The sequence below is a fragment of the Puma concolor genome, chromosome B4 (genome assembly GCF_028749965.1).
Source record: "Puma concolor isolate L17-30 chromosome B4, mPumCon1.1.hap2, whole genome shotgun sequence".
In the NCBI taxonomy this organism is placed as follows: domain Eukaryota; kingdom Metazoa; phylum Chordata; class Mammalia; order Carnivora; family Felidae; genus Puma; species Puma concolor.
In genome coordinates this window covers 87,966,404-87,993,967 of record NC_141673.1, presented here as the reverse complement: position 1 = coordinate 87,993,967, position 27,564 = coordinate 87,966,404, and the positions used below count along the sequence as shown (strand labels likewise).

Sequence of the window (27,564 nt, the reverse complement as noted above, 5' to 3'; positions counted from 1 at the left end):
AAGTGTAAGGAATTCTTGAACCTATTTCCCACATAAAAGGCACTTTGTTTTTTTCCCTTCATCTTTACATGTGGAGAGGCTTCAGCTGGAGCTTTGGTTTTCAAAGTGTGGTCCCTGGACCACCATCAGCAGCATCACTTGGGAACTGCTAGAAGTACAAGTTCTGGGTCCCACCCAAGCCTACTGAATTCCAAACACTGGGAGCAGGCTTTTCACAAGCCCTCCAATTGAGGTGGCAGGAGCTGAAATTTGAGCCATCACTGAGCACAGTACATTCCTGGTCTCTCTCCATACCCTCTCTCATTGAGAATTTGAGTAGTGAGTTGAAGAGACAGCTGTGAGGATGCCCAGCTCAGCCCCTTCCAGTTTTGTGTTGGTTTTCTTTATTTATCCAGAACCAACTTGTCCACAGGACACTTGCATTCCAACTTGCTCATACAAGAGAAAATCTGATAAAAGCAGACTGTCTTTTGTGGTGGGAGGCAGGGTGTGCTCAGCACTACCTGTGAAGAATAAGTCTGTCTAATTTAATGATGTGGGCTTAGCAAACCAATTAGGCTGTAGCTGACTGTTTAATAGTATGTCTCTATGTCTTGATTATCACTTGGTTTTAAACACAGGCGGGGGAATTGGGGTATTATTTATTGGACTTCTACAGCACCAACAATGGACTTCAGTGAAAAGTGGGAAGGATGCACATTCAGATCCCACACAGTAGAGACACCTAAGGGAGAGAATAAAGGACAGAGGAATCAGAAGTCCTAGAATTTTTAAGGAAATGGAACTTTATAAATAATAACTTCTGACCTCTTGTGTTACAGATAAATAAGCAGAGCACTGAAGGAACTGAGCAGCTTGTTCAAGGTCACATTGCTAATTCATGGTGGAAACAACACCAGAAGCCAGGACACCTGGGTCTCAGCTGTACACTTTCAGAGCAGGTGGACCAAAGCAAGAAACAGTACAGAAAATTAAAGCCCAAGAATTCAGATATCGCCAGGTAGAAGAACCAACCACAGCAATTTTCAGCATGGGTAGTGGGTTCAAAGACAAAGAACTTTGTGCTAAGAGGAAAGTCCTGGCTCCGATCCACCTGTGCATGTTCTGTTGCCCCCTCTCACAGCCAGGCTCAGGCTACACTGTATGTTCACACTTTATTTGTATATTCTTTATGACAACACTTTGTACTTTGTGTTACAGCTATGCTTTACCCCTTATATTAGAATATGTGCTCCATAAGGGCAGGGGTCGTATTTCATTTTTCTTTCCACATATCCTGGGTTTGATAAATAATGCTACAATAAACATAAGGGTTCATCTATCTTTTTGAACTCATGTAACTAAAATGTTTTGCACTGAAAAGGAAACCGTCAACACAACAAAACGGCTACATACTGAATGGGAGAAGATATTTGTAAATGATACATCAAATGAGGGGTTAATACCCAAAACACATAAATAACTTGTACAACTGAACACCAGAAAAACAAATAATCCAATTAAAAACATGGTGAGATGGCCTCAATATACATTTTTCCAAAGAGACATATAGATGGCCAATAGACACAGGGAAAGATACCCTTACAAATCATCAGGGAAATGTATATTAATAATACAAATAAGTTATTGCTTTATAACTATAAGAATGACTAAAATAAAAAAGACAAGAAAAACAAATGTTGGCCAGGATATGGAGAAAAAGGAACCTTCATGCACTATTGGTAGGAACGTAAATTGGTTCAGCCACTATGGAAAGCAGTATGGAGGTTCCTCACAAAATTAAAAATAGACCTACTATGTAATCCAGTAATTCTGCTACCGCATATTTTTTAAGTAAAATCTAAACCCAATGTGGGGCTCTAACTTACCACCCTTAGTTCAAGAATCACATGCTCTGCTGACTGAGCCAGTGAGGCACCCCACTGCTACTGAATATTTTATCAAAAAAAAACATTTTTTGAGTTTTTAAAAAATATTTTTATGAATTTTTTAATGTTTATTTTTGAGAGATAGAGACAGAGTGCAGGTGGGGAGGGGCAGAGAGAGAGGGAGACATAGAATCTGAAGCAGGCTCCAGACTCTGTTAGCAAAGAGCCCAAAACTGGGCTCAAACTCACAAACCATGAGATCATGACCTGAGCTGAAGTTGGATGCTTAACCAAATGAGCCACCAAGGCACCCATTTTTAGTAATGTTTTTAAGTCAGTGAGCAGACACAGGCACAATTGAAAAGCAGATAAGTAAAAAAAAAACAAAAACAAAATTAGATACTGGAACTATTAACTTCAAAGTTTACAGTTTTGGTCCTAGCATAAGTACGGTTAGAGGCCAGGCTGTACTGGATCGCAGAGCTGAAGTACAGAGCAAACCCAATCAGCATCCAGACACCAAATCGGGCCCAGGTGGCAGCTGACACCTGCATCATAAGGAAAATATTCATGAAGATGCTCAGTACTGGGAGGAGAGGCAGAGCAGGGACCTTAAAGTGAAAGGGACTGGAGCTCTGAGGCTGTCTCCAGATGACCCCAGTGATCCCAGTGATAAGCACCAGGAGCACCACAACCACTGAAATCAACACTGGGTCTCCAGAAAGCAGAACTGGCCATTGGGCCAGCACCAGGCAAAGAAAAGTGAGCAGCAGAACAAGCAGTGAGGAACAAACATGGACAACCCGGCCAGAGAGTGGAGTAGGGGTGGAACTGCCTGGAAAAAGTAGTCCCTGTAGAGTCAGCTTCTCTGCTGCAGGTCCATTCTCCTCCTGCACCTCTGCTTCATTTTCATTATTCTGCATCTCAGGCTGATACCTGATGATGAGAACACAAATAGCAACCATGGAGTAAGATATCATGGACCCAATAAACATGAGGTCCACAACATCAATGAGTCCAAAGAAGAATGTCGTGATTGTTGCAATAATCATTAAGATCAAATAAGTTATGCGGTAGAAGTAACTCCAACTGAGGATCTTGGTAAGGACAGGGAACAAGAGTCCATTCACTGCCATATCGTGTAACAGTTTTTTGATGGGGCCAATAAATTGAAAGGTATTTCCAAAAAGACTAAAGAAAAATCCAAACACTACAACATAGTAGGCAGGAGCCCAGCCAATAAAGAGAAATGCCTCAGGCAAGGTGCTCCCAGTTTGAAGCTTGTAGTAAGGCACCATAAGTGTAAGTGCTAAAGAGACACCAAAATACAGCACAAAGAGGATGAACAGTGAAATCACAATGCTCCTGGGGATAGAATGTTGGGAGTTCTGGGCTTTTTCAACACTGCTAACAATTTTCTCAAAACCTATAAATGCATAGAAACAGGTAGCTGCTCCACGGAGAATCCCCTCGAAGCCAAAAGGAACAAATCCTCCAGAGCCCAGAGGGCCCAAGCTCGAGGTGTCATTGAGACCAGCCATTGCATAGTCATCTTCTGTGAGCTTCCAGTTGTGCAGGTCCCCCTTAATGAAGCCAACAATGATGACAAAACTGAGAACCAAAATTTTCACCAACATGAGCACTTTGGCAAGTGAGGAAGTTGAATCATACCAGAAATACATGAGAAACCACGGAAGGAACATAAAAATGAAGCTTATATGGTCTTCTCTAACGTAGTGGGAAGCATGCAGTAAGATAATTTCTTGCAGTGTCACACGCTGGTACTCAAAAGCTAAGTATAATACATGGAAATAAATGAGTGTATTAACAACAAGGGAGAGGATGAGGTTCCAGCCAGTGATGAAAGCCCAAAGCTCACCTATAGTGACATGGCTATAGAGAAATGCAGAGCCAGAATGGGGAACCCAGGCAATAATCTCTGCATAGCACAACGCAGCCAACATTGAAGATAGGCCAGCAATCAAAACACAAATCACGAAGGATGGTCCTGCTTGATTGCTGACCACCTCACAAGCCAGGACATACACACCTACACCCAGTGTGCGGCCCACACCCAGGGTCACTAAATCCAGAGTGCTCAATCTTCTCCGTGGGTCACTCTCAGCCACCTGTGCCTTCAGCTTACGTCTGCGTACCAGTTTTTGACCAACTCTACGAAATGTCTGACGCAGCATTCTAGCTGGAATTGAAGACTATTCCAGGATCACAGAGCTGTAGCAAGTCCAGGGTGCAGAGTCTGGAATCTGGTTCAGTGAGGCTAAGTTTAGCCAAGTTGAGTTGGGGCTGCCAAAGTCCCTTCCTCAGGTTTCAAAGCTGCTGCTTTGTATTTCATCTGGTATTTGATACCCTTCATAATGCCTAAAGAAACAATAAATATTTACCGAAATGAGTTGGTGTTCAACCAACAAAGAAAGCTCACAACCACAGCTCAGAAGTCACCTATGCAGCCCGAGCATCACAGAAACTGAAATCAAAAAAAATCATTAAAAAAAAAAAAATCAACACTGCTTTCCCCTCAGAAAAGCATCAAATATCTCCCAACATTCTCCTTTTTACACACTACATGACAAAAATCCCCTTTGGGTTTCATCTAACTCATGTAGCTTCATGGACTAATGAAGCTATAGGACACAAAAGGGCATGAAATTCTTGTGCAATAATTTACACATGGGGTGTTTGTGTGGTGCTTGAGCATAAGTTATGACACATTAATTCATGGACTAGCAGTCCTTGTTGCAGTTACAGAACCATTTCTTAAGTATCATCTGAGTTTAAATACAAATACTGGTCCCAGTGTCTTGAAACTCTTTGCCCCAAAATCAGTTCCCAAGGTCAGATGGCCACCTTTCTCCTCATTTTGCATCATCCATTTAACTATACTGATGGCAAATGTGCTGTCCAACCCTTCCGTTTACCCATCTAGGCCGACAGGGGGCTCTGTGAGAAGAGAGGAAGAGGGAGAAAGAGGCAGGGCCTTCATAATTACCTGCAAGAACTACAGGAACAGGCTGTCTGGTGAGGAAACACTAGAGAAACAGGTGCATAAGCCAACCAAGTGTCCATTACTAAGGGAGAAGAGTCAGAAAGGCCATTTTGTGAATTCTGACATTCAGTAAACTTCACCCAAAGCAACCAGGCAAAACTTAATATAATCCACAATTATGAGAGTGTGATGGGTAGGAAGGAAAGAAGTCACCTAGCTCAGCTGCTCACAACCAAAACAATTCCTTCTCTCTCCTCCTTCTCTGAGTTCCAGTAAAGAAGATGAGCTCACTTCTGCAGGAACTCTGCTCCCTAGTCACACTATGCTCTATAAACACCCTGGGCCATCTATGATGTCAGCTGCTAGCCACCTCAAGACCCTGCCCTGCTCTGTGAGCTTATATTAAAACACTAACTTGTAACTCCCTCTTAATTTTCCACTATAGTTATTTTCCACTCACTCAAACCATGGTCTCAATGTGCCAAAGATATTTTCTTAACGAAGGAACCCTACATGTGGTTCCTCCTTCCCCCTCCCCACTGCTGCTATTCAAATGGCTGCCTCCCGAATTGGAGCAAGACTTTGGTGAACAATTCACAGCAATGCCCCAGAAATGAGTGGTGGAGAACAGAGAAAACAAAGTCATACAGCCCCCACTCTCCTCACTTCTCAGGCTTTGGTTTTGAGAGAATTTTAGGAAATGTTGCCAGAGGTTCTGAAGACAGAAAGATCACATCAGAATTGAACAGTCTTCTGTACAGATTATCAAAAGAAATCCTAATGTTGTGGGTCAAAGCTTCTGTGTACAAATCCATCTAGACTCCTTATCAACCACCCACCAGTGGCAACCAGTTCCAAGGTTATGATTTACTAAGAAGCACACACATAGACAGTCAATACTTAACTCATGGAATCTTTCTACACTGTGAATGTCATTGATGTGCACCCCCCCCCCAACCCAGGCTTCACACCCTTCAGTGTTTCCACTGCCCTCCCTGCTAAGTTCATCCTTCAGCATCTGGCCTGTGCTAATTCCTCCAGGCTCATTCCCTGCCCACTCCCTGCTCCAGCTGCAAAATTCTACACTTACCCTTTACCTGTCTCTAATGTCCTCTTGTCGCCTGCATTTAGCTAACCCCCACTTCTCTTTCAGTTCCAAGCTCAGAAGTTGCTGCCTCAGGAAGCCTCCCCTGACATTTATGCTGCTCTTCCTGTGTGTTCTCATAGCACCTGGGCTTCCCCATGTGTCATTTATCTTAATGTATCAGAATTCCAGCTAATCTGCCTGTGTCTTCTATCAAAGTGTTAGTTAGATGCTCAATAAATATGTGTTGAATGAATACACAAACTGAGAATAGAAAACTGAAAGAGAACATAATCCAGAATTCCTAGCTAACTGACTTTGAGATACATGCTTTGCAGCCAAACAATATTTATAATCCTGGTTTAGGTAAAAATATAAATTGTATTACCTTCCTTGTAGAAGGCAAGGGAAATGAAAGTGTGAAGGAAAAGGAAACTGATGAACCTTGCCTACACATCATTCATGGCTGGTATAATCCACACAGGGTGACAAAGAATTGTCAATTTTTTTTTAAGGCATCATGCTCAGGCCTTGTAACCTAGGCAGGATATTCTAAGGCAGAGACTCTCACTTTGGGGGACAGAGACAGGGATGACGAAGACTGGGAAATATTTTCATACTTCATATCCAGTCGTTCTGGAGATTCTTATCCACTAGCCCTATCCTTCCCATGGCTGCTCAAAACCACCTCAAATGACAAGAAATTGTCCTCATATCAAAGAGAAGAGATTATAAAAGCTTCCTTCACAGGAAAGCAGCACAGTTTAGCAGATAGGAGTAAGGCTCTGCTGATACATGGTTCAGGTTCAAATCAAAACTCAACCTTATACCAGCTACTCTGGACAAATTAGTTACCCTCTTGCTGCTTTGGTTTCAATAGCAGTCAAATGAGGGTAAAATTTCCCCAAGGGTAATTATGAGGCATAAGAGAAATGATGCCTATAGAGTAATTAGCACAGTGCCTAGCAAACAATATATAATTAATATAATCTACCTAACGTTTATTATTGAAAACTGATGCAAACTGCCAAACTTTGAAAATCAGTTAGTCTTTATAAATGTCCGGCCCCAAAATCATCCACTAAAATTCAAACTTGTTAGCTCGCTCTCGTGAGACAATGAAAACAGCTTTATTCCATATATTTTGCCTTGAAAGCTAAGTACCCTAATTAAACACACTCATACATGGTGCTAAACACTTGGAGGTCCTAGGCTTACTGGGTTAGTCCAGGCATCAAAAAAAAAAAAAAAAAAAAAAATGCAAGCCTCAAACATCACCCCCATCAGCATCATCATCAATATTTTTCCCTATGGATGTCTCATCTTATTCCTAGAAGGGGCAGTGCTGGATACTGTAGTGCTAAAAGCAAAGGACATTATGTCAGAAATTTTGGATTTGAGCCTTCATCCTTCCACTTCACTATATAAACCAGGGTTATTTGCTTGATCTCTCTAAGCCTCAGGTTTCCTCAACCACAAGGAAACTTACTTCACTTCCCTTACAGGATCCACATAAGAATTTGATGAGAAGATACAAAATATCACCCAACACTGGTGGGAGTGTAACTGGGATCACCATCCTGAACCACAATTAGTGGAATTAAGAATGCACACACCCTCCCACCCTACCATCTCCCCCTGAGATATACACCACAGGGGAACTCTCTCCTGAGTCCGTAAGGAGGCTTATATGAGCGAGTTCATCACAGGACTGTTTCTGAATTTGGAGCTATGCCAGCCTCTGTTACTAGAGGAATGTACAGGTAAAATGTGCCATATGTACACAATGAAATATTACATAGCAGTCAGAAACAAAGTAGATTAAAGATAACAACATGGGTAGATTTCAGAAACAATGTTAAGTAGCAAAGTAGAAGCAGGATGAGGTATACAACACAATCACATTTATATACATTTATAAAACAGCCACAAAGTGCTTTGTATTTGTCAAGGATACACACATACCTGTTAAAAATGTCATGCCACTCCTCTGATAAAATCTTCCACAGAGGAGAAGCCAAAGTCTGCATTTATAATGGCCTACAAAGCCCTACAGTATTTGTCAGTGACCCACCTACTACCCAGCCTCAGTTTCTCCCTCTTCCCACTTATTTTTCTCTAGCCTCCTAACCATTCTGGACTCTTAACATACCAGGCAAGACCCGACCCCTCAGGGCCTTTGTACTTGCTGTCCCTATGACCATACCACTTCGAACCCAGATAGCCCCATGGTTGCCCACTTCACTAAATTTGGTAAAATAGCACATGTGTAGCACAGCCTTCCTTAAGCACCACATATAAAACTACAATCTTCTCCTAACCACCCAGCCATACCTTATCCCCCTGCCCTCATTTTCCTCATAGCACTTGTCATTATTCAAGGTACTATGTGTTGTACTTAATTGTCTATTATTTGCCTCACACTAAAAGATGTAATTTCCATGGAAGCAGGGCATTTTTACCGTTTGGCTCTTGGCTATATTCCCCACATTACAACTGTGTATTTGTAGAATGGATGAATGTATCCAAATACACATATAGAGCGTGGATTGGAAGAGCATTTGTTAAATACACTAAAGCAGGTGCTTCCAGTGAAGAGAGGAAATGAGAACAGAGATCAGGATGAAAGGGTAAAATAAAATGCGTTGCATGCAAAGGGGTCTGACAGGAAGCAATGATGCTAACAGTCCATGGCTGAGGGAGGGGTTGACTCCACTCTGCGCACTTCAGATTCAACAAGGAATTGCATGAGATAATGTTGTGGGAGTTAACTTGAAGGGTAACTGGATCCTGTAATTGTTAGGACATGGAGAACACAGAGAAGGAATACCTGCTAGAAAGAGGGTGGAGAACAAGGGAAGATGGGGCACTCCTCCCCTTCACTCCTTCAACTGTCTCTGGAGGCTCCTTACTGGGCACTAAGGATGCTTGTACCACATTTCTCCCTCTGCGGAACAGTCCTCAGCCACCTCCCTCCTAACAGACACAAGAGTTGTTCTTAGCATTTGTTGAGTCACAGAGCCCTCTGAGTTTGGTCGTCTCAAAAAATTCCCTACACTCTCCTGAAGTCCATTCATGGACCCTGAGCAGGAATCCCAGAGGAGGACCATGTGAATGGCAGGGTCGGAGATGGGTAATGGTTTGATCATTTCTGTTTACTTCAACTGTGTGTGCAGGGTGGTTCTTGTGCTCTTTCCAATTTTACTGAAGATGAGGGAGAGTGGGCTACAGACAGAGTATGCAGCTACCAGAGAAGCAGCCCAAGGTACAAACAATCTGGTAATTAAATAATCATATTTCATTACTCCAACACAAGCTGGCACAAGAACAATAAACAAGCAAGCTTATAGAAGAGAAAGCAAAGCCATTAATGGGAATCCTGAGAGACCCTACCACAATTCCAGCTTACAACAATACAGAAACATCACCCTCAAACGCTATTTTCAGGACTGCCCTTTCTCCACGTGGTAATCTACAATTGCTCCGATAGTTTATATTCAGTCCAGACTCTCCGACCAAGCTGTCAGAGCCCTGCCCTAATTCTCTCCCTACCCTCAGGCCCATCACCTCCTTCCTGACTCAGCTCCTCACATCCTGACTTACCCTTCCTGGGATGAGCCTTTGGCCTGAGTAAGTGCCTGCCCTGCCAGGGATGCCCTCCTCACTCCTTTCTGTCCAGTCTTGATGCTCTAGGCCTTCTCAGTCCTATTCTACAATGTTTTCCCTGGTGATTAGTCAGCCTTTCCTAATCCATCCTGACCAGTCCCCATCTCCAACCTCCATCCAATTCCCATCAGCACTTACAGTCCACCCTGATGCTCAGCTAAAACTAATTTTCCCTTTCTGCCTGCTGGTGTCCTGAGTGTGTCCCTTAAATTCCTTTATAATCTAAAAGCTTCTGGAGGTCAGGGCCAGGATCTATATACCTCATCTTTCTGGATTCCACACTCCCACATCCAACCCTCACTACCCAGGAAAAGATTCTGCTCATAATTGTACGAAACAACCATAAGAAACATTTAGGACAGAGAAAATGAATTTATAGATGTATTGATGGACTACTATATCCTGAGATTCCTAGAGGAAATTTGTTTTGTTTTTTGTTTGTTTGGGATTTTGTTTTCATTTTTGAGAGACACAGGGTCAAACAGAGGTGTAAACTGGGGCTAGAGCATGCACAATCATGTATTTCAAGCACATTTCCAGAGTCATTGAGGGCCTTGACTCTGTGAATCTGTTTCATTAAGAAACAGTCTCTCTGAAAGGACGTGCTTGGTGCATAGGAGGTGCTGAAAGAAATGCAGAGAAAGGCCAGGGAACATGAAGCCAGCTTGTATGAATTCCATAATGCTGTCACCTCCCCCTTCCCTCTCACTCCTCAGTATTTCTTTCAGTCTCTGAGCTCCTTCCAAACTCCAAAACCAAAGTTCAGCTCAAGGCTCCCAGAACAACTCCTGTCAAGTCCAACAATCCACCCATTAAATTGCAGGCTGCCTTCCTCTCCTAGCCAGCCCCAACCACTCCTCTTTGTCCTGGAGGTCATTGTGTTTACTCCTCTGTCTCTAAGAGTGGCACTGCCCTCACTCTGGACATTTCCTTTTCAAAGCATTTTCCAAGGCAGTAAGTTCTACTGGTTTCCCTGGTTGGGTGTTAACCCTCTTACCAATCAGGAAGTTGGCCTAGTGGCTTGTACTGAATTGCATCAAAGAGAGTTTGGATACCAGATGCTTTGCTAGAATTTGATAAGGACTTGAGAGGAAGGCTAAGGAGGCTGTTAAATAATTATTTCACTTCTCAAAGTGTCAGAGAAGTGAATTTAAATACAACATCTGCAGAGATCATGTCAATCCTGTATCCAAGCATAGATCCTTTCTAACCTCACAGTATATGAAATCTCTTTGTCCTTAAAATTTCTGGACAATGAAGATTCTGGAGCCAATCAAACAAGTGGTCCCAAACACTCAAGTATAAAGCTTTTTAGAAAGCTGGGCTTACCCAGAGTTTCTCAAGTCCTAACTCAAGCAGCCCTGCAACTGAAGTACGGGGCAGTCATGAATACAGGAGTAGAACTTTGAGTTCAGGGCAAGAATTTTAAGTAATAGTAAGTGTCATGTACATGTACACCAACATGTCCCAAGGTGAAATAGTTCACAAGGCATATGAAAAGGCAAACAGAACAAAAGCCACCATAAATAGTGGGGCTGAGTTTCATATCCAAGGTAGAAGAAATTAGTTTACAAAATCAATGAAAAATGGAATCTTCCCAATTTCTCCTTATGTTTGGCCTTCTCTTCAAGTCTGTGCCCAAACATGGTCTTTCCTTTATCTGTTCAACTAATATACTGATTCTCATTTATTCAGCACTGTAGATAAAGCAGAAAAAGCACAGAAATCTCTCCACACAAGTTGGTTACATCCTGTAGTTGAAAGCAAACAATAAACAAATAAGTAATATGGATATATATTGTGTTGGATTTGCAATCAGCACTGCAGAGAAAAGGGAAACAAGAAAATGTTAGGATGTGTTCAGAGTGGGTGTTGTGATTATAAAATGGGTGATCCAAGAGAGCCTCACCTTCACACTGTTGTGCAACTGTCACCACCATCCATGCCCAGTAATTGTTCATCTTCCTCAGGTGAAACTCTGCATCCAATAAACAGTAACTCTCCATTCTCCCCTCCCTGTAGCCCCTGGCACCACCATTCTACTTTCTCTCTCTGAGTTTGACTACTGTATATACATCATATAAGTGGAATCACACAATATTGTCCTTTTGCAAACAGCTTTTCTCACTTAGCATATGTCTTCAAGGTTCATCCGTGTTGGAACATATGTCAGAATGGCTTTCCTCTTTAAGGCTGAATGATACTACATTGTGTATATCCCATATCTTATTCATGTGTCCATGCACTGATGGATATACCTTTTAGCTGTTATGAATAATGTTGTAATAAATATTTGTATTTTATACATGTACATATAATACATATGTAATAAAAGTCTTTCTGAGTCCCTCCCTTCAATTCTGTGGGAATTGTTGCAACCACTCACAACAGAGTATGATCACCACCCACTCCTAGGGTAAAGAGGCTCCACAGGTTGCCTCATGACATATGGCCCATCTCATTTTCCTTCTCTGTGGGTCTTTAGAGATGTCCTGGGTTATCCTTAAGCTTTCACCCATTTATCATAAAAAGGGGACTAAGATATAGGAGAAGGCTGCTCTTCCCCATTCCTTGAGTAGAAAAATAATAGACCTAAGTGGCAGTGAAAATCTTATTTCATTCATTTATTTGTTCAGTGAATAAATATTCAGAACTCTAAACAGACTCTAAAGAAGGGGAGAGCAAAGGCTGCAACTCCACAGCTCGATACCTGGTGGTGCTCTGGTGGGAAGGGAGAATCCCCAGGAGCAGAGTGGGGTCCAGGAGGTTCTCGGGCCACATGGGGAAAAGTGGTTCCACTGCTGGAAAGACATTTGGTAGAGTCTGTTGAAGCCACCTGGTCCCAGCAGACCCCAGAAGGCGGCCACATTTGCTGGTGCTGGAACAAGGTCATTAAGGGTGAAACCTGGTGCCAGATGTGTGTTGTGATTTCCCATCATCCCTGAAACACTGCTGCTACACTATCTTGCAAACTTTTCTGGGGCGGGCTGGCAGCTGGCTGCAATCTCGGGGCACCAGCAACAGCAGGGTCCAGCAAGCGTTCCTGGGTGCAGCCAACATTCGGCCACTGCTCATTCAGCCATTGCTCGGTGAGACCCCCCCCAGAGGGGCAGAAGGGGTCAAAGCCCCAGTCCTTCAGAAGTAAGGGGCCGGGGAAAACAGCCACATCTGAGACAAAACTCGGGAGAGAGGTACTGCCTGGGGCCTGGTCACAGACAGTGAAAAAGCGGGGAGTGGACAAAAGCTGAAGACAGAGGACGGGTGCATGATGCTGATCCAGGAAAAGAGAATTCCAAAACCAGAGACTGGGTAGCTGGATGGTGCCATTTTCACTGCTCCCGTGCATGCACATACACACCTAAGAGTGCTGCAACACCCCACCCCAGTAGGCTAGTAGCGCCGTCTAGTGGAGATCAGAGCTGTTACACTGAGCCCTGCCCAACTGAGCCAACTTCGCTCTTCAAGAACACAAGTCTCACAGCCTGCTTAGTTTATGGACTATAAAGTGCTACATAGTCTGACTTCTAGGGGAAAACGAAGTAATTTCAGTCCTACTTCAATCTATTAGCAGGTCCATCTGTTCAATTATTTTTCTTATTTTTTTTCTTCCTTTTTTCACTTCTTTTCTTTTTCTTGAATACACAAATGAAAAAGATAATTTTTTTCAATTTTTATTAAAAATATTTTTCTTTAATTTTATTACTATATTTTTTAATTTTGTGTAAATTTATCTCACGTTCTATTTTGCTTCCATCACTTCATTTTAGTCTACCTCAGTGTATTCACCTTTTCAAATTTTCAAACTATTTCCTTTTTTTCTTCTTTTTCTTTTTTTCTCTTTTTCCTTTCTTTTCTTTTTCTTGATTGCAGAAAGAGAAAAGCTTCATTTTTACTTTCAATTTCTACTAAAAATATTTTTCTTTAATTTTCTTGCTACATTTTTGGATTTTATGTATATTTTTTCAAATTCTGAGAAGCTGAGGTTTTAGATGGATCCTAAGGAGGACAGAAGTTGCTCTCACTGCTCAAATCTTGATCTCAGTCCCTTGTCTCCATAGCACATCCCCAAAAGCAGAACTTAAAACCTCAGACAATGGCAAAAAGAGATAGATCTCAGGAAGACTTTTCCAGCCTTAAGGAGGTCGTGAGTGCCTCCAGAAACCAGGAGATATGGGGAAAAGATGTGATTAGACTGCCAAACATCTCTTCTCCTCTTGTAGGCAATTTGTACCAGAGGGTAAGGGGTGCTGTAATGCCCCTGGGAACTTGAGGGGAACATTCTCAGCAGCCACCTGCAAAGGACTCAGAGGCCACAAGAGGGTAGCAGAGAATAGCTCCCCTTGCAGAGCCAGCCAGGATCCAGAGTGCTGAGATAAGGCTGGGCTGCCCAGACTGGGGGAGTCTTTGGCTCCAGCAGGAACCCATGAATTTCCCAATTCTGGAACCCCTGTGCAGGCTTTGCCCATGGCATTCCTCATTTTCTTTGAACCCTGAAATGCCATCACCACTGCAGCCCCCTTCCCTTTTCTGGTCCCAGAACTGGGGCTGCTGGCCCAGAAGGGCTGTGTGGTTTTTCATACAGCAGGGGACATCCCAGCATGGAGGTGACACTTCACAGAGTCCCGGCTGATACCTAGAGCCAGAAATGGAACCACATTTTCTTGCTTCTCACTCCAGGGGTCTTCCCATCTGTTCTGACTGTTGCACCTAAAGAAAAGCACACTTCATAGGCCCCAGTGGGAAGCCTGCTCACAAACCATGGTTTAAAAAACCCATCAAAGCTGCACCCTTCCCCATGTGATACATGTTCACATACATGACGGTGCACACAGGACTGTTAACCACAGAGCACAGACATGTACACCAAAAATACCATGCACTGCACACCGTCACCCTCAGCACACACACCCCTCTGCCCCTCAGAGTCCCACAGCCCCTGACCCTCTCCCCCTACTTCCTGAGCTGGAAGAGCAATGTCTCTTCATTCATCATTTGCTCTTTGTCCTGTTTTCCCAGAGGTTCCTCAAAGCTGCAGACAGGGAAGCACTTTCCAATTCTAAAATTCTGATTTTGTCCCTGTTTGACACAGCAAAGCTTGGAGCAACAGAGGAAACAGAGGGGAAACCCATGATTTCTGAACTCCGTTATCTGAATCTGCCCTGTTGATCATGGCCCTCCTGCCCAGGAAACGTCTGACCCATCCACGAACCACTAGACTTATCCCCACATCCTCTCAGTGTCCCTACACTCTGGATCCATGTCCCTTACAAAGAGACCACTTCCATAATTTGGGGGCAGGGTGCTGGGCTCCATTGCACAAACTCAACCTGGTCTTATAGGCACAAAGTGCAACAAGAGGATTTAAGTTAGACTCAGTAGAACTTCCCAGCACAAGGGGTCTGAAAAACCTCAGCTGGTGTGAAATTCACTAGGAATGTAGGAATGGCCTTACCAGAGGCCTCCAAGAGACAAAGACATGGTTTGGGCCTGTCTGGCTAGTACTGACAGAGACAGAAGTTTTCACTGTGATTGTTGTCATCCTAGCCTCAGGAGGTGGCAAAGGTGACAAAGACTTCTGGGGACTCTAAGGCCTCGGGCAGAATGGGTGGAGCCTAGAGTTAGGAACTGCAGCCTGGTTAGATCTTTCCCAAATCTTGATGGGGGTGGAGTTGAGGGACACAGTAGGCCTGAACCCACCACTGTCTGGCCCTCCCTGTTCAGAGCAGGACATCCAAGCTCTTCCAACTCAAGCCCTGAGTGAAGGCCTTAGGACCAAGTCTCCACCCAGCCTCAGACCCAGGACCCATATGACATCCCCCTGTGCCTGGCAGGGCAGAGACACCCATTGCTCAGGCCACCCAACTCCCACACCCCAAGCACAGACAGCCTTTCTATTCTGTCCTCCCAACTCACCCCACCCCATAACACAGCCTGAATCCTGCTACAAATGTGCACAAATCAAAGACATCTTCAGCTATGAGTCTTCAGGCTCTCCTTGGACAGGACACACATATACACATATGTGGGAAAATAGGTTCTACCTACACAAATGGATTAGAAAAAAGCTTAGGGCAGAAAGCTGCCACCATGGGGCACAAGCACACAATATTACTTAGAAAGATATTGTAATGGGATCACAAGTAACTTGTTTTATCACCTGCAGGAAATTACTTTCCATCTGATGCCAATATACTAATGTACTTTGATCGCAAACTCCACTTGCCCCCCAGACACTTTGCTTCTTGCACACACAAGTTAATGATTACTATCTGATTGTTTTCTTCATGTTCACCACATGTGTAAGATCTTGAGCACTCAATAAGTACGGAGACAAAATCCCTGTTCAGGGCTCTTGTCTCATCCAGGACATTAGCCTCTCTTGTATTCAAGTCTGCATCCACGCTCTCTTGCTGGACAAGAGAGAACTCCAGACTCGTAGTCTGTGACAGATGGGGACCCCAGCGTGATGAGAAGAAAAGCCTATGTGACAAGAGGTCAATGTGGCTATAAAGTGATGTGTACTCAAGGACTGCAGAATGCCACGGAATGACTAGAGCCCTAAAAGAAAAAGTGCATGGGACTTTAATCTCTCCTGATGAGGTAAGAGAAAAGTGAAACTATATTAAGATTTGCTGATGTGGAACTTTTGAGAGAATTTATGGGAGACTCCCTATCCCCAGGACAGAACAGTACACTCATATACCACTCCTTAAATTATTAATGATTATCCAGCAACACTCCTCTTGATTTTCTGAGCAAGGAACCTTTGACCTAGACATCTGGGAACGAATAGGTAAAACAATAAAACCATGCCATATGGAAGGCACCAATGTTCCACCTGAGGTCATTCTTACATGGCCTATTGTCCTACGGTCATTCTCCCCCTGAGTGCGAATAATGTTTGTGAAGATATAGACCCACCCAAAGTAAATAAAAATTTTTCCAAGGAATCTAAGCCTCCTTATTGTCAGCCAGCACCTTTGGCATCCCTACATCCAGAGAACGCTGACTATCCCCTTTGTCATTGGAAAAAATCTAACCTTTTAAAGAATCAAAAGATTCCCTCTGAGGACATCCTTACCCCAATGCTATAACCTATTAAGAATGCCCTTACAGTGTTTACAGATGCCTCGGGGAAAGCTCACCAGGTTTCTTGCGTTTGTAAAACTGGAAAAAACTGGAAACATATATTATACACTGGACCAGTCTCTACCTAACATTTAGAACTACAAGCCATATTATTAGCTATAGAAACCTTTTTCCAACCCTTAAATATTGTCTCTGAGATGTCAAGGAGCAAAGACCACCCACTTCAGACTTCCCACCAGTGTTCCAGGTAAAAATTAACCATGGGGAACAAATTGTCTTAGATGGACCCAAATGTAAGTTTGTTGTTTGATAGACATGTCTATCAAAGGTCAATTAAGCTCATGTTATGACTTAATGTAATGGTTGACTTTGTCTCCTAGTTTTCACGGGTAATTGTTACAATAGCTATCAAAGACTTCGGTAACCTAAAAAGTTTTTCTTGCATGATAAATTGGGATTGAATTCGTTGGACTTCTACGCCTTTTCTAATTAGGATGGGATGTGAAAGGATTGATTACTAAACAAGGCTTATCTGCTTTTGGCTTCTTATTGCAGAGAAACTAAGGATATTTGGATCTGATGGTAAACATGCTTTGTGCTTTATAACTTTCTGAGAATTTTTTAAATGAATTTCCCAAGATTTAATTTGTAAATTAAGCCTTTTGACCAATTAGGCTTCTTTGGTATGCTAAGTTACTCTGGAAGCACTGTCAAACATATAATAATCCTTAGGTTACATTTGAGTAAATGCTATAACTATTCTAGAGATTATATGCAACTCCTACTTTTAATATTTTTTTGGTACAAGGTAATCACTTGATACTCTAATTGTTTAAGTGTTATATGCCACAGAAATAATTGAATTGACTTATCAATTATATTAGATCTTTTAATCATGTCCATTTTTTAGTCTTTCTGTCATAGTTCTGTGACTCTTGTTGGAAGACTTCACTGCTATAACTTCTGGTACACAGACAATCCTTCCTTCTCAAGAAGGCTCAGGTTCCCCTCAACTCTATCTTTCTCTTTCATAACTCCCCTATACCTACCCCAACTGAGCAATGTTGACCCATAGGTAGCAGCATCTCTATGCCCCTATTCATCAGGAAGAAGTTACAGAAGAGAAGATCATCCACCCTCAGCAATCTTAAAGACTTTAATGGTCAAAATTGCTCGAGGCGGGGGGGGGGGGGGGTGATGTGGGAAACAAAGGCAGAGGGAAATGGAAGATAAAATTAAATTCCTTATAATATGCAAAGCCAAGCAGTTGTAGGATGAGCACATAGTTAACTTAATACCTTAAAAAAAAAAAAAACAAAACCCGGAGGGGGAATTACCCATAGCTGTCTACATTACAACCTCAACTTCTCCTTGATTGCACTACGATCACTCTTAACTTTTTAAATCTTGACCCTCAAGGACTAACTGCAGCTAAGCAACATTCTTCTAAATTAGATAAATCCTCTCATCCTATAGTGCTATACAAAACCCCCAAAGGGGCACCCACATGGATTGGACCCACTAAACTCACCTGGGGTAGAGGATATGCTTGTGTTCTTTCAGATCTTGGGCCTCTATGGAGTGGAGACCCCCCAGGATATCTTTCAATAAACCAGGACTTCCAGAGAATGACTCTGAATGAGCAACCACCGCCCCGCTCTTTCAAGATGGAAGAAGCCTCTTCATTGACTCCTCATTCTGAAGCCACTCCACAAACTCATGTCCTTTCCCCTGATATAACATGGGGAAGGCTTAAAAACCTGTCTAACAAGGCCAGCATCCTCTTAAAACACAATGGTATTGCATATATCCACAATTTGCATCTGATGGCCATGATCTCCATCACTGGTATTCATTAAACAGGCAAAGGTGATTTATAAGCCTCTTAATCATTGGGATCCTAGATGCAGGAAGCATTATAGACTCTGCTACTGTTACTGGAATAAGTCTTCACCACACTATCAAACTGCCCATGTACTTAACCAAGTTATGGCCAATACTAACAAAAAGCTAATAAGCCAAACTTCTATACACAAATATTGGCATGCCTCAAAGCCCCTGAGGTTGCTGTTGAATTTATAGGAAAAAGACAAAAGGCACTAATCCTCCATTATAACTCTGGGAAGCAGAATACTTGCACTATGTCTCTTTTTACCCTTTTGCAGAATAACCCTCCAAACCACTTGATAGCAAAAATGGATCAGGAGCTCATCATGACAGTCCTTGCATGTAAACTTAAGAAAATGAAGAAAAACAAAAAAGGGGGAACTATGGGGAAATAAGTTCTACTTACACAAATGGGTTAGAAAAAGCTTAAGGCAGAAAACCGAAACCATGGGGCAAAAGTCCCCAAGGTCAGCTAGCGAGCTATTGTAATGGGATCATGAGTAACTTGTTATATCACCTGCAGGAAGTTACTTTCCTTTTGATACCAATATATGAATGTACTTCAATCACAAACTCCACCTTACCCCCAGACCCTTTGCTTCTTGCACAAGTTAATGATTAGTATGATTGTTTTTCTTCACATTCTCCACATGTTTAAGATCATTGGAGATCAATAAATATGGAGACAAAACCCCTGTTTGGGGCTCTTGTCTCCTCCTGGACATTAGCCTCTCTTGTATTCAATTCTGTGTCTGCTCTCTTACTAGACAAGAAAGAACTCCAGACTCCTAGTTTGCAACACACATGCAGATACACACTCACATGCTCACATTCATACAAACACACATATTCTCAAAATGCACACAAATATACACCCACACATCACAAACATTCTCACATGTATGCAACACAAAGACACATACAAACTCTTATTTACAGACAGGCATGCACTCCCGTACTTATATACTCTCATGCACTCATCAAACACATCTTGCACACATACACACCAGTCTATTCCTTCTTTTAAGGATCCAGTGCCCAGACCTCTAGATTCTAGAGAACTAGAATGCCCAGGAAAAGCATGAAATTACACAGGAAACCTATTTCCAGCTTCCTGGCCCACACTGGAATCCCTTTGCTATATTCCCCTTCCTGCCACAGAGTCTCTAGGACTTGGGCCCAACCACCAAAGCAGAACTGTGGATACAATACATTCCTTCATACACCAAACACTTTAGAGCATCTATCTGCCATACCAGTCCTACACCTCCTACCCCCAGGCCTGAACTGAGGCAGACACGTAACAGAGTAAGACCTTCTGCCCAATAGTGTGGTAGAAACAGCAAGAGCACAGGAGCCAAGGACTTGAGTTCAAATCCTGAATTGCCTATTAATAAGCTGTGTTGGGGCGCCTGGGTGGCGCAGTCGGTTGAGCGTCCGACTTCAGCCAGGTCACAATCTCGCGGTCTGTGAGTTCGAGCCCCGCGTTGGGCTCTGGGCTGATGGCCCAGAGCCTGGAGCCTGTTTCCGATTCTGTGTCTCCCTCTCTCTCTGCCCCTCCCCCGTTCATGCTCTGTCTCTCTCTGTCCCAAAAATAAATAAACGTTGAAAAAAAAAAATAAGCTGTGTTATCTTGGGTCCTTGGCATTACCTCTCTGAGTCTAGGTTTCATCACTTATATGGTGGGAATAATAAAATATGCCTAATAATTGTGTGAAGAGTAAAACAGGTAAAGCTTCCATCAGTCATGTGTCCACCCTTGGAAAGCCACCTCATTCCATTCCCCAGCCCCTGTGGTGAGCATCTCCCCAACATTGCTCTAGTCCTGGGTCCCTGCAACAGAAATCAGTCTTCTTCAGGCTCAGACCACCAGGGGCCCACACCAAGGGAAATCTGATCTCAAACTTGGCAACCTCCATTCCCCACCCTCAACCTACTATCCCATTTCCCCTCCTGGTCCATCATGCTTCTTGCCCCTTTACAGGTTGAATTTTCCCTGAAACCTTTAATGAGGCTAACCACTGTCCCCAAGTTCTCCATGGAGCACTGAGCCCACACAACAGATGGACATGAAGGGTTTAATCATCCCCAGGGGAGTCCTCCAGTTGTCTCTAAATTCCCTAAATTACTCCTATCTGAAACATTCTTTATACACAGAGCAGGAGACAGTTATATGGCAGGACTTGGGGTGATAAGCAGATGTGGGTGAGATTGTGTCACTACATGAATACTAAAAAACTGTTCCAGAGGAACCCCATTATATTCTGCCCTCAGAGTTGAGAAGCAGCCCAGCCCAGCCCACACTCAGGTGTCTTGGGCTAAGGGGAGCAGGTACTGCACCCCTATCCCTGCTGTTCAGGTGGCCTCCTAAGCTCCCCTCTAGAGTCAGTCCTCAGCCTGAGTGGGAAGTGGCTCTGGTTGTGTTATCCTCACTTTCCTAGGACCCTCCAAGGACCCACAAACACCCTGCTTTCCCTGCCACAACCTGTACTCCCTACACTCCTCCCAGGCTCTGACTGCTTCTGAAGTGCTGTCTTCCCCTCCTCCCAGTGGGATCCTCAAGTCCTCCTTCCAGACAACCCACCACCCTGACCATCTCTGACTTTCCATCTAGCATTGCCCCATCCTGGTTCCTCCACCTCCCTGCCCTGCCCATACCCATCCCTCTGACCCCCTCCACTGCCCACCTCCCACCCTGTCCTCTCCCATCTTGACCACTTTCCACCCCAACCAGCCTGCCTCCCTCCCCTCCTGGTTCACCTCCCCACACAACACCACCTCCCAGTGGGCTCCACTCTCCCATTACCTCCATCTCTCCACCCTGCTGCATCCTACCGTTTTTGCCCCATTCCAAGTCATTTCTGCACCTGCCTTCACAACTTCCCCACCCTTCAGAATCTAGGGAGTAGAGCAGGGCTCAGAGCCCAGTGAAACGATGGACATTTGCCCCTTCTCTCTCTTCATACCCTCTGCCTGCCATCCCCCCTCTCTTCCTGGGTACAGACCTGATCAGGTGTCAAAGGAAGCGGAGGAGACATCTCCTCGTCAGCAAAGTGCTGGGCTGGAGTGCCCAGAGGAATGGAGTGACCAAGGAAAACCTCCTACGTAACTCAGTCCCAACAGGAGGAAGCCCCGCCCACCATCGCGATCCCTGTCCCCTCCTCAATGGCCTCAGCAGGGCGGGGTTGGCCCACAGCCTGGCCCTGCCCCAGGACCGTTGGCCTACCTGGGAACTCTGGACAGCCTAATTACCCGGTCACCACAAAGCCACTCCATCTTCAGAGAGGACAGAGGAAATGGTGACTGTTCCCATCAGGTCGTCCCACCACCTGTGCCTCCACTTACACTGGAGGGAGACTCCCCCTCAGCTGCTAGAGCAGGTTTACAGAAGAAAAAAGTAACCTGCGCAGTCTCTGCCTCTTTTCTCCTCCCAAGATCAGTGATGTCTGAGAGCCCATCAGAGGGCACGTAATTTTGCAATTACTTTGTATGCACAGGAGGGGACTCGCGCCTCCACATGGAAACCAAGGAATCCCCCAGAGTCTCCCTTGTTTCCTGCCTGTTTGTTGCATGTGGACTCCCCTTCCGCCACCACACATTGCTAAACCCCAACACTTATGGGGAGAGGATCTCCCTGTATGGGTTCCTTTTCTTCTTGCCCTCTCCCTGTATCAGGCCCAGGATTTCTGCTTCAGAAAACAAGCCCTTCTGTCTGCTCAAGAGAAGTTCATCTCTCCTCTCACTTGAATCTTTCTTGCTGCTCTAAGTCATCATTCTGTCCCCAGGGAATTGTGGGGCTCTCTCCCAACCTTCCCTTCCCCCATGCCTTTAGGGTCTCCATGGTATGTCCCAAATATCTAGGTTCCAGATCCCAGGTTTCCAAAGAGGCTTCGGGGCTCTTGAGATCAAAGCAGCAGCTATGGGCTCTGAGGATCTTCCTGGGCTGCAAGGGAAAGACAGTGGTTCCTGGGGTGAGAATGGCCCAATAACTCTTTGGAGCTTGGTGCATACAGCAGGTGTGTAATAAGTGTGACATGGCCCATCAATAAGCTGGGTTTGGGGAGGTGAGTGAGGGTAGAGGGGAAGGAATGAGGCTGGACTGGTCTGAAGTGTCTGATCCCCATTCTCTTCCCTTCCCCTCTGGGCCACCTGGAAAGAATATGCTTTAATATAGGACTTGAGCCTTGGGTCTTCCCTAATCAGTGGGGGATGTCTTCCCCTTCATCCACCTCCACCCAGCCCAATTCAGGACACCAGCACACTCATGCCCAAGAGCTCAGGCCACTGTACCCCCACGCCACCAGCCACGCACACCCTCTCTTCAGCCAGGGCACCCAGATCTCTGAGCTTTCGCCTAGCACACCAGGCCGAATGCCCCTATTCTGGCAGAATCTTCAGTGACATCTAGAAGCAGCCTGGACCTCTCCTGTCAACTAGTATTCCTGAAGCATTTGTCAGCACCCTTAGCCTGCATGAATGATTAACTAATCTTTCCTTGTATTCCTAATATAGATCATGTATTCTTCCCGAGAAAAGAACAGAGCCCTTCTGCATATCATGAAACAGAAACCAGAGTCTCTTGCACAACCCTTTACCCCTCATCAAGCAACCACACCCACCTGCACTGAGATAAAATTTGTAGCTGGTACCAGCGTATCTACAAGTTCAAGAAATGTTACAGACCACTGTACTCCCTTAACTGAGGAACAGCCTTAAGCACCTTTAAACTCCTGGGCCAGGTGAAAACCTCAGATCTGTCATTTGGACAAGAGTCTGCTCTCCCCATGAGCCAGCCTCCTGAATAAAGCTCATAATCCTTTCCAGTCAAAGCTTTTCTCCTGAGGGGCACTGGGGTGGCTCAAGCAGTTAAGCATCTGACTTCAGCTCATCATGGTCTCATGGTTGGTGAGTTCGAGCCCCAATTCAGGCTCTGTGTAGACAGCTCAGAGCCCAGAGCCTGCTTCAGATTCTGTGTCTTCCTCTCTCTCTGCCCCTCCCCCACTAGCACTCTGCCCCCCCCTCTCTAAAATAAATAACAATTAAAAATAAACTGTTCTCTTGAGTATTAGCGTTTGGAGTGGTGGGCAGCTGCACTGGGTTAAAGTAACAAAATTTGGCGAACCAGCTGGGAGCCAACGTCTCTGTGGCATCCATCCAGTTCCCCTGTATGCCAAAGTTGGAGAAGTTGGTCTGTACCATGACAGGGCTTCTTTCCTAGTCTCCTGGGCAGGTAACTTGGGACTACAGCAGGAGGTTAGCTGCTCCAGGCTAGTTGCTCTTGGGGAGGGAATCTGAGGCATCTGTCCCTCTAGCTTCCCAGATTCTTTTTGCCTAAGAGAAACTCCCTGATGATTCCTCACTGAAGCTGACTGCCAATTTTGCTTTTTGGTTGGAGTGGAAGGAAAGGAGCATTTGGGGAAGCTGAGGAGCTTCAGGACCAGATAAGTCCCTCAGAGTGCTCACCTACACAAGTTTCTCAGATGTAAACCACTGTGTGCTGTTTTTTTCCTGTCCATACTTTTCCCATTAGAAAGCCTCAGCTTTCCCAAGAACTAAAAGGGATGTGACTAGTGTTCAATTTATTTGGAAGTTGTAACAGATCTGTTTTGGTATGGGGAGGTGGTGGTTTAAATTTGTGTAGAATGCGAAGTTCCATCTCTATCCAGCAGTTAGCCCACTGGACCGAAATTGGAATATGTGGAAGGAATATAGGCAGGGATCTATGACTAAGAAAGTGATAATTTTTATTGTGCCAGCACCTTGTCATGTATGTTAGGTTCAGAAGAAAGATGACCATGAAATGGGTCTCTTGGATCTCTTCCCCCCATTGTGTTCTCTCTAAATAGGGGGTTTGGGTTTGGCTTTTAGCTTGTCTATGGAGACCGTTGGTCAGTCAGTGGAACTCTGACTTTCAGGGAGGAACAAGAAACCAGGAATCCATTTGGTTCAGTCCATCATGCCCCAACTTTTAGGGAAAAGGAATGTCAGAAGAGGTACTCTGGGTTTCATGGAGTCATACTTTTATTTCCGTTTTGCTTCTCAACTTTTGTCCAAGAAGAAAACAGGAATACTCCCATTCCCAAAGAAAGTACTTCATCCATCCATCAGGAAATATTTTAAATAAATGGTGCAGAGGCACTTTTTTTTATTTTTATTTTTTATTTTTTGCAGGAGGGGGACACAAGACCAAGACAAACAAGGAATGTTAGTCCAAACTATAGATCTGACCCTGGCCTTTCTTAAGACTCCCTTGCACCCCTACCTGCTCCTTTTCCTCCTGTTTCTGCCCCAGCATCTGCAAGACTTACATAATGGGCTCCTATGCTATCCTCCCTGCCTGGAGTGCCATAGGCTCCTGCTCCTCCTACCCTCACTATCACGGAGCAAAAACCACCCCAATGTAAATTGAAATTTGTTGGTTTCATTAAAAGTTAAGACACATCTTTAGAGATATCAGCATTAAATATAAAACTTTTATTCCAGCAAGTTTTAGTAAAGGTCAAAGGAGCTCATGTTCTTTCAGTTGCCATTGGTCAGCAAAAAGGTGACTTAAATGATGATTAATTATGTCTGTCTCATAAAGTTTTCATGAATAATTGTTAGGAATAAGTTGGGTGAAGAAATAGAAAGGTTTATATCTTTTAAAATCTTTAGTAATTTGAAATTTTTAAAGTTCTGCTACATGAAATGCAACACTGGGTTGATTTCATTGGATATCTAAGTCTTTTTAAAATAAGATAGAACACTAAAGCATTGGTCACTGAAACTCTTTGTGAGTATTCTTTGTTTCAAGGCAAGTGCATTATTTGTATAAGTTCATTAAAAAGATGTTCTCCTTGTAACAGGACACCAGTGGAAACATTGGTTACTTCACCAAGGCTTTGAGTAGAATGTAATGTTTGAGAGAGTCATGCATAGACTCAGATATCACTAGACATCTCTAAGGACTAAGGTTAACTTTATGGAGCCAATAAAGCCTCTTGGACATGTTGGCCTGATAACTTGCTTACAGAGTTCACAGCATTCTTACCAGGTGATTAAACCATATCACTTGCTGGCATGTGCAGGACACCTCAGGATATTTGGGGAATCTTCAGGAGAGAAATTCACCCAAATATACAAGTATCACAGGAAAATCTGATGGCAGGCATCTGGCTTGGCTTCTGGCCTCAAGAGACCATTAAAAAATCATGAAGAGCCAAGATGGCAGAACAGCATGAAAATTTTTGGTGTGTTTCATGTCCATGAAATACAGCCACACCAACACTAAATCATGCTGCACACCTAGAAAACTGATTGGAGGATTAACACAACAATCTGCACAACCTGAACCACAGAATTCAGCAGGTGTGCGCCACAGGGAGGGGAATTTGGGGAGCGAGAAGCCGCTGAAGGTAGGGAACTGCTTTTGCGGGTGGAGAGAGGACAAAGACTGGGGTCGGGGGAGAATACGGGAAAAGCACCCCTCCCCAAAAGCAGCTGGAGAGAAAGTAGAAAATTGGAAACAGCCACAGGGGCTAAACTAAAAAGGGAGAAAGGAGAAAGGAGAGGGTTTAAATTCCATTAAGATGGTAAACAAGAGGAGCACAAAGGCTGCAATTCCACAGCTCAATACCTGGCGGTACTCTGGTGGGAAGGGCAAATCCCTAGGAGCAGAGTGAGGTCTAGGAGGTTCTTGGGCCACACAGGGAAAACCGGTTCCACTGCTGGAAGGATATTTGGTAGAGACTATTGAAGCCACCCGGTCCCAGCAGATCCCAGAGAATGGCCACATTCGCTGGTGCTGGAAAAAGGTCATTAAGGGTGAAGCCTGGTGCCAGATGTGTGCTGTGATTTTCCATAATCCCTGAAATGCTACTGCTACACTACCTCATTAACTTTTTCTGGGGCAGGCTGACACCTGGCTGAGGTCTTGGGGCACCAGCAGCAGCAGGGTCCAGCAAGTGTTCCTGGGTGCTGCTGACATTCAGCTATTGCTCAGTGAGAACCTCCCACAGAGGGGCAGAACGGGTCAAAGCCGCAGTCCTTCAGAATTAAGGGGCTGGGGAAAACAGCCACATCTGAGACAAAACCTGGGAAAGAGGTACTGCCTAGGGCCTGGTCATGGGCAGTGAAAAGGCAGGGAGTGGACGAAAGCTGAAGACAGAGGACAGGTGCCTGATTGCTGATCGGGGAAAACAGAGTTCTGATACTAGAGACTGTGTAGCTGGGTGACGCCATTTTCACCGTTACTGTGCATGCGCCTATGCACCTACGAGAGTCACAACACCCCACCCCAGTAGGCTAAAAGCGCCATCTAGTGGAGATCGGAGACGTTACACTGAGCCCTGCACAACTGGGTCAACCTCGCTCTTCAAGAACACAAGTATCACCACCTCCTTAGTTTATGGACTATAAAGTGCTTCATAGTCTGACTGCTAGGGGAAAATGAAGTAATTTCAGTACTATTTTGATCTGTTAGAAAGTCCATCTATTGAATTTTCTTCCTTTCTTTTTCCTCTTTTTCACTTCTTTTCTTTTTCTTGAATACAGAAAGAGAAACAATTCATTTTTATTTTCAGTTTTTATTAAAAATATTTTTAATTTTTTACTATATTTTTTAATTTTGTGTAATTTTTTTCAAATTCTATTTTACATCCATCATTTTATTTTATTCTATTTCAGTGTATTCACTTTTTCAAATTTTCAGACTATTTCCTTTTCTCTTTTTCTTTTTTTATTTTTCATTTCTTTTCTTTTTATTGAATACAGAAAGAGAAAAAATTTATTTTTATTTCTAATTTTTATTAAAAATATATTTATTTAATTTTTTTGACTGTATTTTTTACTTTTGTGTAATTTTTTTCAAATTCTATTTTACCTCCATCATCTCATTATAATCTAATTCAAAGTGTTTATTTTTTCAAATTTTCAAATGATTCTCATCCCCCCCTTTTTTTCTCTAATCTTTCAAAACCCTTTCAACA

At 43.8% G+C, this 27,564-nt stretch overlaps 2 pseudogenes across 2 annotated transcripts in view; both read right to left on the bottom strand.

Annotated features, from left to right (window-relative positions):
- Positions 1-27,564, bottom strand: part of LOC147579275 (cationic amino acid transporter 3 pseudogene) — an 83,199-nt pseudogene that overhangs the window by 39,421 nt on the left and 16,214 nt on the right. The window lies entirely within an intron of this gene.
- Positions 2,015-27,564, bottom strand: part of LOC147579274 (cationic amino acid transporter 3 pseudogene) — a 41,777-nt pseudogene continuing 16,227 nt past the window's right edge. The window contains exon 3 of the transcript XR_015253745.1: positions 2,015-4,247. The product of XR_015253745.1 is annotated as a cationic amino acid transporter 3 pseudogene (transcript). The remainder of the gene's footprint in view (positions 4,248-27,564) is intronic.